The sequence below is a fragment of the Hyla sarda genome, chromosome 4 (genome assembly GCF_029499605.1).
Source record: "Hyla sarda isolate aHylSar1 chromosome 4, aHylSar1.hap1, whole genome shotgun sequence".
In the NCBI taxonomy this organism is placed as follows: domain Eukaryota; kingdom Metazoa; phylum Chordata; class Amphibia; order Anura; family Hylidae; genus Hyla; species Hyla sarda.
Genome location: NC_079192.1, coordinates 261081961 through 261098727, shown reverse-complemented (window position 1 = coordinate 261098727; position 16767 = coordinate 261081961). Strand labels below are relative to the sequence as shown.

General features: G+C 41.7%; 1 protein-coding gene across 5 annotated transcripts in view; it reads left to right on the top strand.

Annotated features, from left to right (window-relative positions):
• The window catches only part of SYT1 (synaptotagmin 1), a 608991-nt gene that overhangs the window by 11224 nt on the left and 581000 nt on the right, over positions 1–16767 (top strand). For all 5 annotated transcript variants that reach the window (XM_056574050.1, XM_056574051.1, XM_056574053.1 and 2 more), the window contains exon 2: positions 7033–7095. The gene's annotated coding sequence lies outside the window, so the exon portion shown is untranslated. The remainder of the gene's footprint in view (positions 1–7032; positions 7096–16767) is intronic.

The window sequence follows — 16767 nt, the reverse complement described above, 5'->3', positions numbered from 1 at the left end:
TCCTGTGCTGTCCGATCGCCGAATGAATGCTTCAAGCCTGAGATCCAGGCTTGAGCATTCAATCGCCAAAAACACTGATTGATCCATTCCTATGGAGATGGATCAATCAGTGTAAAAGATCAGTTAATGCAATATTATAGCCCCCTATAGGAGCTATAATATTGCATAAGAAAAGTGTAAAAAAATTATTAACCCTTTGAATTATCCCTTCCCCTAATAAAAGTTTGAATCACCCGGCATTTCCAAGAATAAAAAAAACACAGTGTAAATAATAATAAAAATAAACATCTGTGGTATCTCCGCGTGCGGAAATGACTTAATTATAAAAATATACCACTTTTTAAACCGCTCGTTCAATGGCGTACGCGCAAACAAATTCAAAAGCCCAAAATAGTGCATTTTTGATCACTTTTTATACCACAAAAAAGTGAATAAAAAGTGTTCAAAAAGTCTGATCAGAACAAAAATGGTACTGCTAAAAACTTCAGATGACAGCGCAAACAATTAGCCCTCATAGCGCCCTGAACACAGAAAATTAAAAAAGTTATAGGGGTCAGAAGATGACCATTTTAAACGTATAAATTTTCCTGCATGTATTCATGTATTTTTTTCTGAAGTGATACAACATCAAACCTATACACGTAGGGTATCATTTTAACCGCATGGACCTACAGAATAAAGATAAGGTATCATATTTGCCGAAAAATGTACTACGTAGAAACTGAAGCCCCCAAAACTTAGAAAATAGTGTTTTTTCATCAATTTTGTCGCACATTGATTTTTTTCCCGTTTCACCGTAGATTTTTGGGTAAAATGACTAATGTCATTACAAAGTAGAATTAGTGACGCAAAAAATAAGCCATCATATAGAATTTTAGGTGAAAATTTTTAAGAGTTATGATTTTTTAAAGTTAAGGAGGGAAAATTGAAAATGAAAAAACGGAAAAAGCCCGGGTCCTTAAGGGGTTAATATACGTATTTTACCTGAATTACAGGCTAGCTCCCAATCTTACACAACATAGTTCCAGTGTGCCAATATACAGGTAAACTCAACTGCTTCTGCTGCCCCGCTATACCCGGAAGGCAGCAGCACCTACGAACGCACTCCCCCCAACAGACTGAAATAATTTGCATATTCATAAAAGGGTGGGGCAAACAGTGAATATTGAGGAGGCACAAGGAGCTCGTTGAGGATTAGCCTGCCATAACTCGCGAACTAAACATATTTATGTAAGTGACAACTTTTTTCAAGTTGATCCCCCGCATCATAACCCAGTATATTGGGTTTAGTGAACAGCATTTCAGTTTCTCTTCAAGTATATGTTTGTGTCCAGTTCAGGCTCTCCTTGAGGTATATGCCCCATTACCAGCTAAAAGGTATCATTGTGCCGAGCCTTTGGCATCAAACTTAATTTTACATTATTGTGAAAGGTTTGTATGAGGCACTAGTATGTGTATTAAGGTCACCTTAACCTGTTACGGTACGTCCTGAGTCATTTCCCTTTCTATAATGCGGGGCCATGACGTGGCCCCGCGTCATAGCGGGTTGGGCCTGGCCTTTAACGATGGCTGGGACCCGTGGCTAATAGCTATTAACCCTTTAGACGCGGCGTTCAAAGTTTAACGCCGCGTCTAAAGTGAAAGTGAAACCATGCCAGTTAACTCAGGTTGCTGTTTGGGATCGCCGCTGCAAAATCGCGGCATCCCGAACCGCTGTAGGACACGAGGAGGGTCTCCTACCTTGCCTCCTGGTGTCTGATCGCCAAATGACTGCTCAGTGACTGAGATCCAGGCATGAGCAGTCAACCAGCAGAATCATCGATCCCTGGTTTCCTATGAGAAACCAGTGATCAATGATAAAGATCAGTGTGTGCAGTGTTATAGGTCCCTATGGGAGCTATAACACTGCAAAAAAAAAAAAAAAGGTAAACAAAAAAGTGAATAAAAGTTTGAATCACCCCCCTTTTCCCATTTAAAAAAAAAAAACTGTGTAAATAAAAATAAACATATGTGGTATCGCCACGTGCGGAAATGTCCGAATTATAAAAATATATTGTTAATTAAATCGTGCGGTCAATGGCGTACGCGCAAAAAAATTCCAAAGTCCAAAATAGTGTATTTTTTGGTCACTTCTTTTTATGAAAAAATGAATAAAAAGTGATCAACAAGTTCTATCAATACAAAAAGGGTACCGCTAAAAACTTCAGATCACGGCCCAAAAATTAGCCCCAATACCACCCCATACGCTGTATAATAAAAAAAAGTTATAGGGGTCAGAAGATGACAATTTTAAACGTGTACATTTTCCTGCATGTAGTTATGATTTTTTTCAGAAGTACGACAAAATCAAACCTATATAAGTAGGGTATAATTTTAATTGTATGGACCTACAGAATAAAGGAAATGTGTCATTTTTACCGAAAAATTTACTGCGTAGAAACAGAAGCCCCCAAAAATTACAAAATGGCGTTTCTTTTTCAATTTTGTCTCACAATGATTTTTTTTTCCGTTTCGCCGTAGATTTTTGGGTAAAATGACTGATGTCATTACAAAGTAGAATTGGTGGCGCAAAAAATAAGCCATCATATGGATTTTTTTGGTGCAAAATTGAAATGGTTATGATTTTTTAAAGACAAGGAGGAAAAAACGAAAGTGCAAAAACGGAAACCCCCCTGGTCCTTAAGGGGTTAAGCTATTTAATGATATTTAAATCTCATTTTTGGGGGGCTGGCCCCAGGATATCTTTAATTTCCTCTGTAGAAGACAGCCAATCATTATCTAATGTGCAGAGATACAGGTACAACACTGACATAACACTAATTATATACTGGGGCTATTTGATTGTACTGGATCCATATAACAAACTTTAGTTTCATACTGCAGTATTTGGATCAGTTTTTGAATTAGTATCTGCAAGCCAAAGCCAGTAGTGGATCTAAAACACATAAAGGTACAAATCTTTCCATTTGTTTTTGGCTTACAAATACTAGTGTTGAGCACAAATATTCGGAATGCAAATTTTTATCGTGAATATAGGTACTTCACAGTTTCACAAATATTTAGAATATAGTGCTATATATTCTTAATGACGAATATTTTATGTTTTTATTTTTTCACATGCAAATTTTCACATGGAAAAAAAATGAATGAGCATAGCAAATATGCAAATTTCGTGAACAGAGGACGAATAATCGTCAATATGTTTGCTAAATATTGCCATTTCGAATATGGCCCCTGCTGCTCATCACTAACAAATACTACTAAATGAATCCAGCCTTCACACTACAAAGATTCTATAGCAGAACTGCCAAAGCAGAATTGGAGTTGAACATATTTCACTGGAATCTTAAAGAAAAGTTAATTTTTTAACGGGACGGTGTTTCAAGGAGTAGCATAGTGAAAATGTTCTTCATCCTATTGTGCCCGGGCTGCAAAAAACTAAACAAAATAAACATTATCTCACCTTCCTCCTTTCCCCCGTTGCACCGCTATAACTCTTAGGTCTGGTAGTCCTCATGTTTCCGTGTGCATGGATCATCACAATGCAGTCAGCGCATCGCCGGCCGCAGCATTGTCCTGCCGAGGCAGAACATCGCTGCGGCCGGCGATACGCTGACTGCAGTGTGACGATCCATGCATATGAAAGAAGGAAGAAGACTGGAGTCAGCCCAGGTACAATAGGATGAAACAAATCTTCACTATACTAATTTAAGTCTGCAGCAAACTCCCTTGGACATAAGCACCTATTTCGGAGCAATGTAAACCACTAAGGAAGTCTTTAATGAATTTTCACATTTTTATTATTACAATGTTTGTTAGGTGATTTGAAGACAACAGCTACTTCTCTAATAAGGTTTGGACAGACTGGCATGAGTCCAGGTTCTTCCAGTTAGGTGATGTAGTATTACATAATATATAAATGGACCTGCTCTGCTCTTACTTAATGGCTTTCTGCTGTAGCTCATAGAGGTCCTGAGAGAGACACTTCCTACTGTGACATCCATGTTGCATGTACAGACATTTTGACATAAATCGGGCTAGTACCTTTTTCCTATCTTTATTGTGTCCAGTCATATTTTCTCATAAATAACCTAAAGACTTCTGCCAAATAAAATATATTTTCTTGATGCGTATTTTGCCTTAGTTTAAGTACAATTCCATGCATGAAATCCAAGCAACTCAGTAATCCTAATTGGAGCGGTCTGTGATTCTGGAGCTTCAGGCTGTGAGAGCACACGTTCCAAAACCAGACCGTGCATTTGGTTTCTGTGTATAAAAATAAAAGGTGTTATGCTGTGAATATGCAAGCACTCAAACTCCTGTTTTACAAATCATTGCTTAAAAATATAGTACTACTGGATTAATATAAATGGATGTCTACATGGAAGTTGGAAAGGATGTAGAGTGGAACCAATGCCAGGTGGTGGAATAAATGGTCCTTTAATGCAGTTTAATCAATACTCTATTCAACATTTGCTAATGGAGGTGAAACTTGTCATATCAAAATAAATTGGTATTGAGGTTTAGAATTCTGGGTAATTTGGCTTTGTGTCATTTTCTATTGTCACATTTTTGAAGTCATTGTGTTTGATAGGAATTTCCATTGTGGTCACAGATTGTATTGTTTATGTTTGAGGCTAGAGGCACATTTTTTAAAACGCGAATAATAAATATATGCAGTATGTTGCGCATATTATTCATATTTTATTCAGAAACCATTTATTTCAGCTGTTGGATTTAGTAGACAAATATGAACAGAGCAATCCAAACAGTAGAAGAAGTATATGTTCTAATACTGCACTGAATTCAAAATTGGTGCAAATCTGGAACATTCTGACATGTAAAGTGTAATAGGATTAAGTCACCTTTGTGACTTTTTTTTTGAGTAGGATGAACTTTTCAGCTGGCAAGGGCTTATGCTCATGCTGGGCTTAGAATACCTCACCCCTGGTTTGTCTCCCGTATCCAGAAGAGCTAAGTGGTTAGTTAACAAGTGGATGGGTAATTGTCCAAAAAGTCATGGAAGATGTTTGGAAGGGACAGTAAAAATACGGCCCTTGTGCCTGAGGTAGCAAAACCTGGCAACAAAATGGAGAACAATTTTGATCTTCACAATGTAGCCCACTCTTTTTTATGAATACCACTATCTAGAAGTAAATACTGTTTGAAGAGTCATATTGTTGTTAAAACATTTGTCATGACCTTATTAAGGACAATCTGCAGCATATTTGATTAAATGTGTCTAGTGCCACCCTGTAATAATAAGGTGATCATTACGTGCAGTAGTAAGTGCTATAAATATCATGCAGAGGTCAAGTCATTACCACATTATTTTGTTTTAATTTAAATATACGCCAATCAGCAATAACATTAAAATCATTGACTGGTAAAGTTGACACAATGGCATCTGTCAAGGAGTGAGATAAGTCCATTGTAAAGTTGGTGTGTGGGAAACAAGTATACAGATCTAAGCTACTTTGACAAGGGTGACAATTTGTTTAGGGGGGTACTCCGCCCCTAAACATATTATCCCCTATGCAAAGTATAGGGGATAAAATGTCTTACTGCGGGGGTCCGGTCGCTGGGACCCTCGTGATCTCCGGAGCAGCACCCCAGTTATCCAGTGCACCGAGCGAATTTCGCTCCATGCCGGATGACAGCTGTAATGCACCCTCCATTCCTGTCTATGGGAGAAGGCATAACGGCTACATACTAGCCATCACACTTTCTCCCATTGACATTAATGGAGGGGGGAAAGCGTGACATCACAAACACGGAAGCTCCAAGCTTCCATGTTTAGAACGCCATGGTGCCGGCCCTGAGATCAGGCATCTAAATCTCTACCCTTTGGATAGGGGATAATATGTCTAAGCGCTACATACTCCTTTAAGAATAGAGTGCCGCTTTTTAATAATAAAGGATACATCCAGATACATCCATAGTCCATTGATAGACAATGATAGACATTATAGTGCCCCCAAATAATAGTACTAATTAGATAATGCCAAATTGTGCCCCAAACATTAGTTGTGCCCTAGACATTTACAATGTCCACAAATAGTAAAAGTGCCCCCTCTATACCCCACACAGCAATAGTGGCAACACATACAATAACAGTAATCCTCTCAGTGCAAACAAACAGTAATACTCCCCCCCTATTAGGTTCCACACAGTCATAATGCCCACTCCTGGTGATAGTGATCTTTTCAGACCACAAATAGTAATAATGCCACCTTTCTGCTCAAACACAGAAATAAGGCCCAAAGTGGTGCCCCTAAAAAGCAAAGTAGTAAATGCAGTTACCGGTATTAAAGCCCCTTATAGTCCATGACACACTAAAAATGCCCATCTTTTTGCCCCTAGAAAGTAATAATTCTCTGTTTGTGCTCCCTAGAATAATAAAGGTGGGCCTTTGATCAATTAAGGGCAAAAAGAGGGTTGTTCTTAGAGTTGGAAGTATTATTATTATTACTATTTTTATTAATAAGAACCAAGCCACACAAGTTTTATCCATTGCCACTTGACATTCTTAACACATATCCCTAATCTTTAAAAGTGTCCCTATCATTTAGAAAAAAAAATGCTTAGATATCACAGAGACAAGTCAAAAGTTTTGATTGCTCTGAATTCGGGTTCATTCCAGACCACAACACTTCAGGGCCTTCACAATGCTTCTTTTCTGGCAGTTTTCTATGTTGGGAATCACAGACAGATTTATGTATAATGCATCTCCTTGCCCTAAACACTATCTAAGAGTGTCAGCAGTTTGGAAAGTGAATTGCATCTGTCAGATTCCCATCTGTCAGATATCTACTCATTTTCTACTTCCCTTGAATCGTATTTTTTCCCAGCCTGTTAGTGTAAAGTCATTGAGTTCTTCATGAAGTTTAGAGATGTTTTTGGAATTCTGAGTGAGTAGTCACAGTGTCCTTGGGAATTTTAGGCAGGCCTGCTTTTAGAGATAATGGCTGTCTGTAGCTTTAGCAATCTTTCACAGTATATCACATTAAGTCTTATTTTAATCTCTTCCAGAATTTCCTTTGATGGTGGCATACTGTTCTAGTAAGAACTTGTGAAGACCACTTCATTCTCACAGTAAGTTGCATGGCTGGCTCCTTTTAAACTTATTTATTTTTTTATCTATGACATTTGTTTGGTTGTCCGGCTTCGTTGAGAAATTTAGCAGGTGTACCTTTTCCCACAGCCGATGTGGATGTTTATTAATTTTGTCCATTAGATTTTCACAGAAATAATGTAGTAACTATGTAATGTACTAACTGAAGCTGCCTTGAACTAATATTTGGTAGACATGTTTTGTGGGAATAGGAATCATTTCAACGTGAAGAACACAATGCTACAGTATATCCCATGATTCTCCACTGTAGCGATTACTCATTTCACTATGTTCATCTGTCTTATCAGTTTTGCACAGACTTACTAAATCTTGGTATTGCCATTCTCTTGACTAAAAAAATGTGCCCGGCTATATAATGCTTAGTTAGGATAAGAGTTTAAAGACTAGTGAAATTGTTTTCTCTATAAATATCTGTATTACAAACTTTATGAATAGATGCTTTAACATAGTTATCAACAGCCATACAAGACTAGAGTTCTATACGTAAGACACGGTGTCTATACAAAGCCATAGAAGAAGGTTTACCTATTATTTATAACAGTTATGCCTATCAATTTATTGCAGGCAATTTCTTAGCACTATGTCAGGTCTCATGACTCATTACTTTACATGCTACTATTATGATATTAGCTTTTCATAAATTAGACCTTACGTAGAATAATGTGGTTTCACGTAGACCAATTATAGTATTCACCTGCTGGATCAAAACTAATAGGAAAAAGTGAGGTGCCGTAAAACATAACCTTCAATGATAATATATATAATGATAAGTGTATGGGATCAAAATAAACTGTCACTACATCATATATAATATTGGTAAAATTGTATGCATACTGCCATCTTAGAAGGTATCAGAATGACAATGATGATCAATACGCGTGTAAGCATAAGGTATTGGATCATTCATATAATCCCATAAACTTATAATTTTTTGGTGATTTTTTTAGGAATTATCATTAAAGGTTACATTTTACGACACCTCATTTTTTCATAATTCTTTCTATAAATTAGTTGGCTGCAAACAGATAGAGGCCACCAAATGGATAGCTTTACACTAGCACACAGACTGCAGAGAAGGATATTTTCATGTTAATTGTTCAATTTGCACACAGAATAGGTTCAATTATTCATTATTTGCTTCTTCATTTATATATTGATTTTATATTCTCTTAGATAATGTATTAACCTCTTAATGTCATACAGTATGTGTATATGTGTATATATATATATATATATATATATATATATATATATATTGCACAGCCAACCTGCTGCTCTGTTCTGTCAAGAAACTTAGGCCCCCATTCTCAAAATTTCATGGGGTACCATCAGTCAGATGCCCAGATAGTTATCACCTATTCTGCAGTAAGTTGTAAGGGACAGCTCCTTTAACCCCTTAAGGACTCAGGGTTTTTCCGTTTTTGCACTTTCGTTTTTTCCTCCTTACCTTTTAAAAATCATAACCCTTTCAATTTTCCACCTAAAAATCCATATTATGGCTTATTTTTTGCGTCGCCAATTCTACTTTGCAGTGACATTAGTCATTTTACCCAAAAATGCACAGCGAAACGGAAAAAAAAATCATTGTGCGACAAAATCGAAAAAAAAACGCCATTTTGTAACTTTTGGGGGCTTTCGTTTCTACGCAGTGCATATTTCGGTAAAAATTACACCTTATCATTATTCTGTAGGTCCATATGGTTAAAATGATACCCTACTTATATAGGTTTGATTTTGTCGCACTTCTGGAAAAAATCATAACTACATGCAGGAAAATTTATATGTTTAAAAATGTCATCTTCTGACCCCTATAACTTTTTTATTTTTCCACGTATGGGGTGGTATGAGGACTCATTTTTTGCGCCGTGATCTGAAGTTTTTATCGGTATGATTTTTGTTTTGATCGGACTTTTTGATCACTTTTTATTCATTTTTTAATGATATAAAAAGTGACCAAAATACGCTTTTTTGGACTTTGGAATTTTTTTGCGCGTACGCTATTGACCGTACGGCTTAATTAATGATATATTTTTATAGTTCGGACATTTACGCACGCGGCGATACCACATATGTTTATTTTTTATTTTTTTTACACTGTTTTATTTTTTTTATGGGAAAAGGGGGGTGATTCAAACTTTTATTAGGGAAGGGGTTAAATGACCTTTATTAACACTTTTTTTTTACATTTTTTTTGCAGTGTTATAGGTCCCATAGGGACCTATAACACTGCACACACTGATCTCTAATGCTGATCACTGGCGTGCATTAACACGCCTGTGATCAGCATTATCGGCGCTTGACTGCTCCTGCCTGGATCTCAGGCACGGAGCAGTCATTCGTCGATCGGACACCGGGGAGGCAGGTAAGAGCCCTCCCGGTGTCCGATCAGCTGTTCGGGACGCCGCGATTTCACCGCGGCGGTCCCGAACAGCCCGACTGAGCAGCCGGGTCACTTTCACTTTAGAAGCGGCGGTCAGCTTTGACCGCCGCTTCTAAAGGGTTAATACCGCACATCGCCGCGATCGGCGATGTGTGGTATTAGCCGCGGGTCCCGGCCGTTGATTAGCGCCGGGACCGACGCGATATGATGCGGGATCGCGGCGCGATCCCGCTTCATATCGCGGGAGCCAGCGCAGGACGTAAATATACGTCCTGCGTCGTTAAGGGGTTAAGGCCCCCATACACAATAGTGAAACATCAGCCTATGTTTTTAAAGGTCTTCTGACTCCTACCCGACAGATGATGTCGATATTTCCATGTCAGGAACTGTCCAGAGCAGGAGCAAATCTCCATAGCAAACCTATCCTGCTCTGGACAGCTCCTGACATGGACAGAGGTGTCAACAGAGAGCACAGTGGTCAGACTGAAAAGAAATTAAAAAAGAAAAGAACTTCCTCTGGAACATACAGAAGCTGATAAGTACTGGAAGTAATTTACATATCTGTTTAACTTTCTGTCACCAGTTGATTTAAAAAAAATTCCCCCGAAGTACCCCTTTAAGGGGTTAAATGTCTTAAAAGGGTACTCCAGTATATCAACTGGCTCCAGAAAGGTATACAGATTTATAAATTACTTATATTAAAAAATCTTAATCCTCCTGTACTTATCAGCTGCTGTATGCTCCAGAGGAAGTTGTGTAGTTCTTTTCTGCCTGACCACAGTGCTCTCTGCTGACATCTCTATCTGCGTCTGGAACTGTCCAAAGTAGATGTAAATCCCCATAGCAAACCTCTCCTGCTCAGGGCAGTTCCTGACATGGACAGAAGTGTCAGCAGAGAGCACTGTGGTAGGTTATAGGTAGTGGAAGGGCGGATGTTTTAAGTGTTAATTTGTGATATTTCGCAAATATATAGACGAATATTCGTCCTATATTTGCGGATTTCGCATATTCATTATATTCGCATATTCGTGTATTCCAGGAAGAAAACAGTGAGGGAGCAACTTTACTATTGGTTGCTAGGGATGTTGTTGATAACCTCTGACAAGTGTATTTGCATCATTCTAATTGGCCCACAAGTTAAAAGAAGGAATATGCAAATATGGGCATATGCAAAAAAAAGGTGAAAATTCGTAATTTCGAACATATAGCGAATATATTAGCAAATTCGCAAATTTGCGATATTCACAATAAAAATTTGAAATGCAAATATTCGCGCCCAACACTAAATGTCATTCCAATTAAAGGGGTACTCCGGTGGTACCAGAAAGTTAAACAGATTTTTAAATTACTTCTATTAAAAAATCTTAATCCTTCCAGTACATATTAGCTGCTGAATACTACAGAGGAAATTATTTTCTTTTTGGAACTCACTGCTCTCTGCTGACATCACGAGCACAGTGCTCTCTGCTGACATCTTTAAAGTTGGGTTATACTTTGTAAAATTGGAAATATTGAATGAAAGAAGGAACATGTTGATAGAAGATACCAAGTATATTATAAGCAGAAAAAATGTTTAAAAAATATCCTATAGTCTGGGATACTTAATGAAACACATGAGCACACTCTTCTCAACTGGTATATTTTATTCTGAATGATATAATAAAAATTTAAAAAAAATAGTTTATTCATAAAAATTCTAATTGCAAAGCTCCATAGAACATCACACAATGGTGTATGTATTTAAAGCTGAATTGATTTTAGTTTGCATGAAACCATTTCTATATGAACATTGAATTGGCTTTCACTATAGAAATTGATGAACACAATAGGTAATAGTAAGCTTTATTTAGACTACAAATCAAAATGTTCTGTTAAGTAAAACCTGAATCAGCTACATCCAAAATTGGACATAATGAAGCCTTTTTGCTTAATGCAAATCATAACCCCTTCCCACAAATGGACGTATATGTATGTCCACTGAGAGCTCCCGCTGTATTACGCGCCCTCAACAGATTGCTATCAGCAACCAGGACCCACGGCTAATGCCGGACATCGCCGATCGGGCTGATGTCCGGCATTAACCCTTTAGACACCACAATCAAAGTTGATCAAGGTGTCTAATAGCGGTTAATCCTGTTCCCGGCTAGCTCAGTGTGCTGATCGGGACTGCTGCGGCAAAACTGCAGCATCCCGATCAGCTGAGAGGACGGGGGGAGGTGTCTTACCTTCTTCCCGGCCGTCTGATCGGTGCTCCAGGCTTTCATACAGTTTTGTAAGGCTGAAGCAATGGAGTACTGATAACACTGATCAATGCTCTCCTGTGGAGAAGCATTGATAAGTGTATGCAATCTAAAGATTGCATGTTATAGTCCCCTATGGGGACAAAAAAAAGTGTAAAAAAATAAAGTGTGGTGTTGCCACATGCATAAATGTCTAAACTATTAAAATATAATGTTTATTAAACCGCACGGTCAAAGGCGCAAGCGTAAAAAAATTCCAAAATCCATGGTATTACAAAGTAACATTGGTGGCACAAAAAACAAGCCCTCATATGGGTCTGTAAGTCTGGGTCTGTAAGTCTGTATTGTCACGATGCCGGCTGGCAGGTAGTGGACCCACTGTGCCAGAGAGGGATTGGCGTGGACCGTGCTAGTGGACCGGTTCTAAGCCACTACTGGTTTTCACCAGAGCCCGCCGCAAAGCGGGATGGTCTTGCTGCGGCGGTAGTGACCAGGTCGTATCCACTAGCAACGGCTCACCTCTCTGGCTGCTGAAGATAGGCGCGGTACAAGGGAGTAGGCAGAAGCAAGGTCGGACGTAGCAGAAGGTCGGGGCAGGCAGCAAGGTTCGTAGTCAGGGGAGATAGCAGTAGTTCTGGTACACAGGGTATAAACACACAAAGAACGCTTTCACTGGCACTAAGGCAACAAGATCCGGCAAGGGAGTGCAAGGGAGGAGACTAGATATAAGCAGGGAACAGGTGGGAACCAATTAAGCTAATTGGGCCAGGCACCAATCATTGGTGCACTGGCCCTTTAAGTCTCAGGGAGCTGGCGCGCGCGCGCCCTAGAGAGCGGAGCCGCGCGCGCCAGCACATGACCGCAGGAGACGGGAACGGGTAAGTGACCTGGGATGCGACTCGCAAGCGGGCGCGTCCCGCTGTGCGAATCGCATCCCCAACGGCCATGGCAGAGCAGCGCTCCCGGTCAGCGCTGACCGGGGAGCTGCAGGGAGAAGGACGCCGTGAGCGCTCCGGGGAGGAGCGGGGACCCGGAGCGCTAGACGTAACAGTACCCCCCCCTTTAGGTCTCCCCTTCTCTTTATCGGGTAACTGCCTCCCCTGGGATGAGGACACCGGGAAAGGATGGAGGGATTCCTCAACGGCAGGCAGAACCGCAGGAGTAGGAATGGGGAGAGAGGGCAGAGGGCGGGACCTGGCACGGGGCAGTGTGACACCAGGACGAGGGCCATGAGGGGACACAGAAGCTTGCCTGATGGAACTGGGAGGGGGGGAGGGGCATTTCCTGTGGCAGGCAGAGTCCTTAATGACCTTAGGGGGACCAGATACAGGAGGAACCACAGAGATACGGCAAGGGTTACTGGGAACCGGTTTTAGACAGTTCTTGGAACAAGAGGACCCCCAACTCTTGATCTCCCCAGTGGACCAATCCAGGGTTGGGGAATGAAGTTGAAGCCAGGGAAGTCCAAGGAGAATTTCCGAGGTGCAATTGGGGAGGACCAAAAGTTCAATCCTCTCGTGGTGAGATCCGATGCTCATAAGAAGGGGCTCCGTGCGGAAACGTATGGTACAGTCCACCCTGGCTCCGTTGACCGCGGAAATGTGGAGTGGCTTGACAAGACGGGTCACCGGAATCCGGAATTTATTCACAAAGGAGTCCCGAATAAAATTCCCAGAAGCTCCAGAGTCCAGGCAGGCCACGGCTGAGAGGGGAGAGCTGGCTGAAGTGGAAATCCGAACAGGTACCGTGAGACGTGGAGAAGCCGACTTGGCATCAAGAGACGCCACACCCACGAGAGCTGAGTGCGAGCGTGCGTTTCCCAGACGTGGAGGACGGATTGGGCAATCCACCAGAAAATGTTCAGTACTGGCACAGTACAAACAAAGATTCTCTTCCTTACGGCGATTCCTCTCTTCCAGGGTCAGGCGAGACCGATCCACTTGCATGGCCTCCTCGGCGGGAGGCCTAGGCGCAGATTGCAGTGGAGACTGTGGGAGAGGTGTCCAGAGATCTAAGTCCTTTTCCTGGCGGAGCTCTTGATGCCTCTCAGAAAAACGCATGTCAATGCGAGTGGCTAGATGAATGAGTTCATGCAGGTTAGCAGGAGTCTCTCGTGCGGCCAGAACATCCTTAATGTTGCTGGATAGGCCTTTTTTAAAGGTCGCGCAGAGAGCCTCATTATTCCAGGATAGTTCAGAAGCAAGAGTACGGAATTGTATGGCGTACTCGCCAACGGAGGAATTACCCTGGACCAGGTTCAGCAGGGCAGTCTCAGCAGAAGAGGCTCGGGCAGGTTCCTCAAAGACGCTTCGAATTTCCGAGAAGAAGGAGTGTACAGAGGCAGTGACGGGGTCATCGCGGTCCCAGAGCGGTGTGGCCCATGACAGGGCCTTTCCAGACAGAAGGCTGACCACGAAAGCCACCCTAGACCTTTCAGTAGGAAACTGATCCGACATCATCTCCAAGTGCAAGGAACATTGCGAAAGAAAGCCACGGCAAAACTTAGAGTCCCCATTAAATTTGTCCGGCAAGGACAGGCGGAGGCTAGGAGCGGCCACTCGCTGCGGAAGGGGTGCAGGAGGTGGCGGAGGAGATGATTGCTGCTGCAGTTGCGACTGAAGTTGGTGCACAATGGTGGACATTTCCGACAGTCGGTGGGTTAGATGGGCGACCTGTCGGGATAGCTGGGCGACCACCGTGGTGAGATCAGAGATGGAATGCTGGGGAACCTCAGCGGGATCCATGGCCGGATCTACTGTCACGATGCCGGCTGGCAGGTAGTGGACCCACTGTGCCAGAGAGGGATTGGCGTGGACCGTGCTAGTGGACCGGTTCTAAGCCACTACTGGTTTTCACCAGAGCCCGCCGCAAAGCGGGATGGTCTTGCTGCGGCGGTAGTGACCAGGTCGTATCCACTAGCAACGGCTCACCTCTCTGGCTGCTGAAGATAGGCGCGGTACAAGGGAGTAGGCAGAAGCAAGGTCGGACGTAGCAGAAGGTCGGGGCAGGCAGCAAGGTTCGTAGTCAGGGGAGATAGCAGTAGTTCTGGTACACAGGGTATAAACACACAAAGAACGCTTTCACTGGCACTAAGGCAACAAGATCCGGCAAGGGAGTGCAAGGGAGGAGACTAGATATAAGCAGGGAACAGGTGGGAACCAATTAAGCTAATTGGGCCAGGCACCAATCATTGGTGCACTGGCCCTTTAAGTCTCAGGGAGCTGGCGCGCGCGCGCCCTAGAGAGCGGAGCCGCGCGCGCCAGCACATGACCGCAGGAGACGGGAACGGGTAAGTGACCTGGGATGCGACTCGCAAGCGGGCGCGTCCCGCTGTGCGAATCGCATCCCCAACGGCCATGGCAGAGCAGCGCTCCCGGTCAGCGCTGACCGGGGAGCTGCAGGGAGAAGGACGCCGTGAGCGCTCCGGGGAGGAGCGGGGACCCGGAGCGCTAGACGTAACATGTATGGGTCTGTAAGTGGAAAACTGAAAGTGTTATGATTTTTAGAAGTTGAGGAGAAAAAAACTAAAGTGCAAAAATGAAAAATGGCCCGAGAGGGAAGGGGATAACTTTAGGTTGAAGGCTTGTTCTCTTTCCATAGTTTCATGTAATTTCCCAAAAGGCTCAGCCTATTGTTGAGTGAGTTGGAGATACTGATAAAAAGCCTATGCAATTTCAAAATTAAAGAGAATCTGCCAAGAAGTGGAAATTTTCATTTGTTATAATCAACCATGTGGATACAGCCTGCAAAACAATGTAGCAGTTCATGTTTTCAGATCAGAGTTAGTTATAGTATTAGTGGGGTTCAGTGAGTTTGAATAGTCAGAAATCTGTTGTCTTTTTTTGTGTCACTAGTATGTCCGTACATGATTTTATTTGACTCCTTTAAAATACTATACTTGTGTACTTTGATTCTGCCTGTGTAAGCAGTCCTTGGTGGCTTTGATAGGTTAAAAGGTCTGAAGCAAGGGACTTTTGTTAAAAACAGAAGGAATTGTCAGCAGAATCAAAGAGTTATAGCTTTTTCCCTTGTTGTAATCTAAAAATCATGGTAGAAACTATAGAGCTCAAATATTCTCAAGTGCATACTATATAAGACCCATTATTGAGTACTGGTCCGACTAATTTGTAAACAACAATAAAATGCCAACATATTAATGCCAATATATTATGGGATACATTGGGGGGGGGGGGCTGCATCATGCTGGGGATGGACACACCCCCTTCCAGCAGAATGCCGGGGCCCCCTACAGGAGATCAAGGGGATTAGTTATTTTACACTACAGATGTCCTTTAACTATTTGGTGCCATTGTTAAAATATTATGCTACTTATGTTTTCCTTTTCTCACTATGCACTCACTATGGGGGACATTTATCAAAGCATTTAGTAGGTTTTTCTTGCTTAAAATTGTCGCAAAAAAGTCTCACGCGCGACTACGCTCTTTTTTCTGCGGCTTTTTGCTTGTTCAGTGTCCTAAGCAAAAAAAAAAAATCTTGCTTACCAAAGCAAAAAGGGATTTTTGACTTGCAGTGTTCACAGATTTATCACGTGCGAAAGTCGCAAAAAAGTCGCATCGCATGAAAAAACCTACTAAATTTACTCCAGCTCAGACATGGAGCAGAAAAAGCCACTACCAAAGCAAAAAAAGAAAAAGTGCTTAAGTGAATGGAATTTATCAACAGGCTGAATGAAAGCAGTTGATAAATAAGTCACACATAAGCAAAAAAAAATTGTAACAAAAAAATTACTAAAAAAAGGAATACATAAGCAAACATTGATAAATGTCCCCCTATCTGCATACCATATCTACACTTATTGGCCAAGTTTTATCAATCTGAGTGAGAGAAAGGCACATCCCCCTCCCCCCCCCCCCCCCCTCCTCAGCACTCCAGGTTGCATTTCCTAATTTTGGATTCCTGCTAGGCCAGCAGGAGTCCAAAGCTTGTGCAAGAGACAGGGGGGGGGGGGTGCTTTAGACAAATAGGGAGAGACGTAGTGGTAGCTTTTTTAA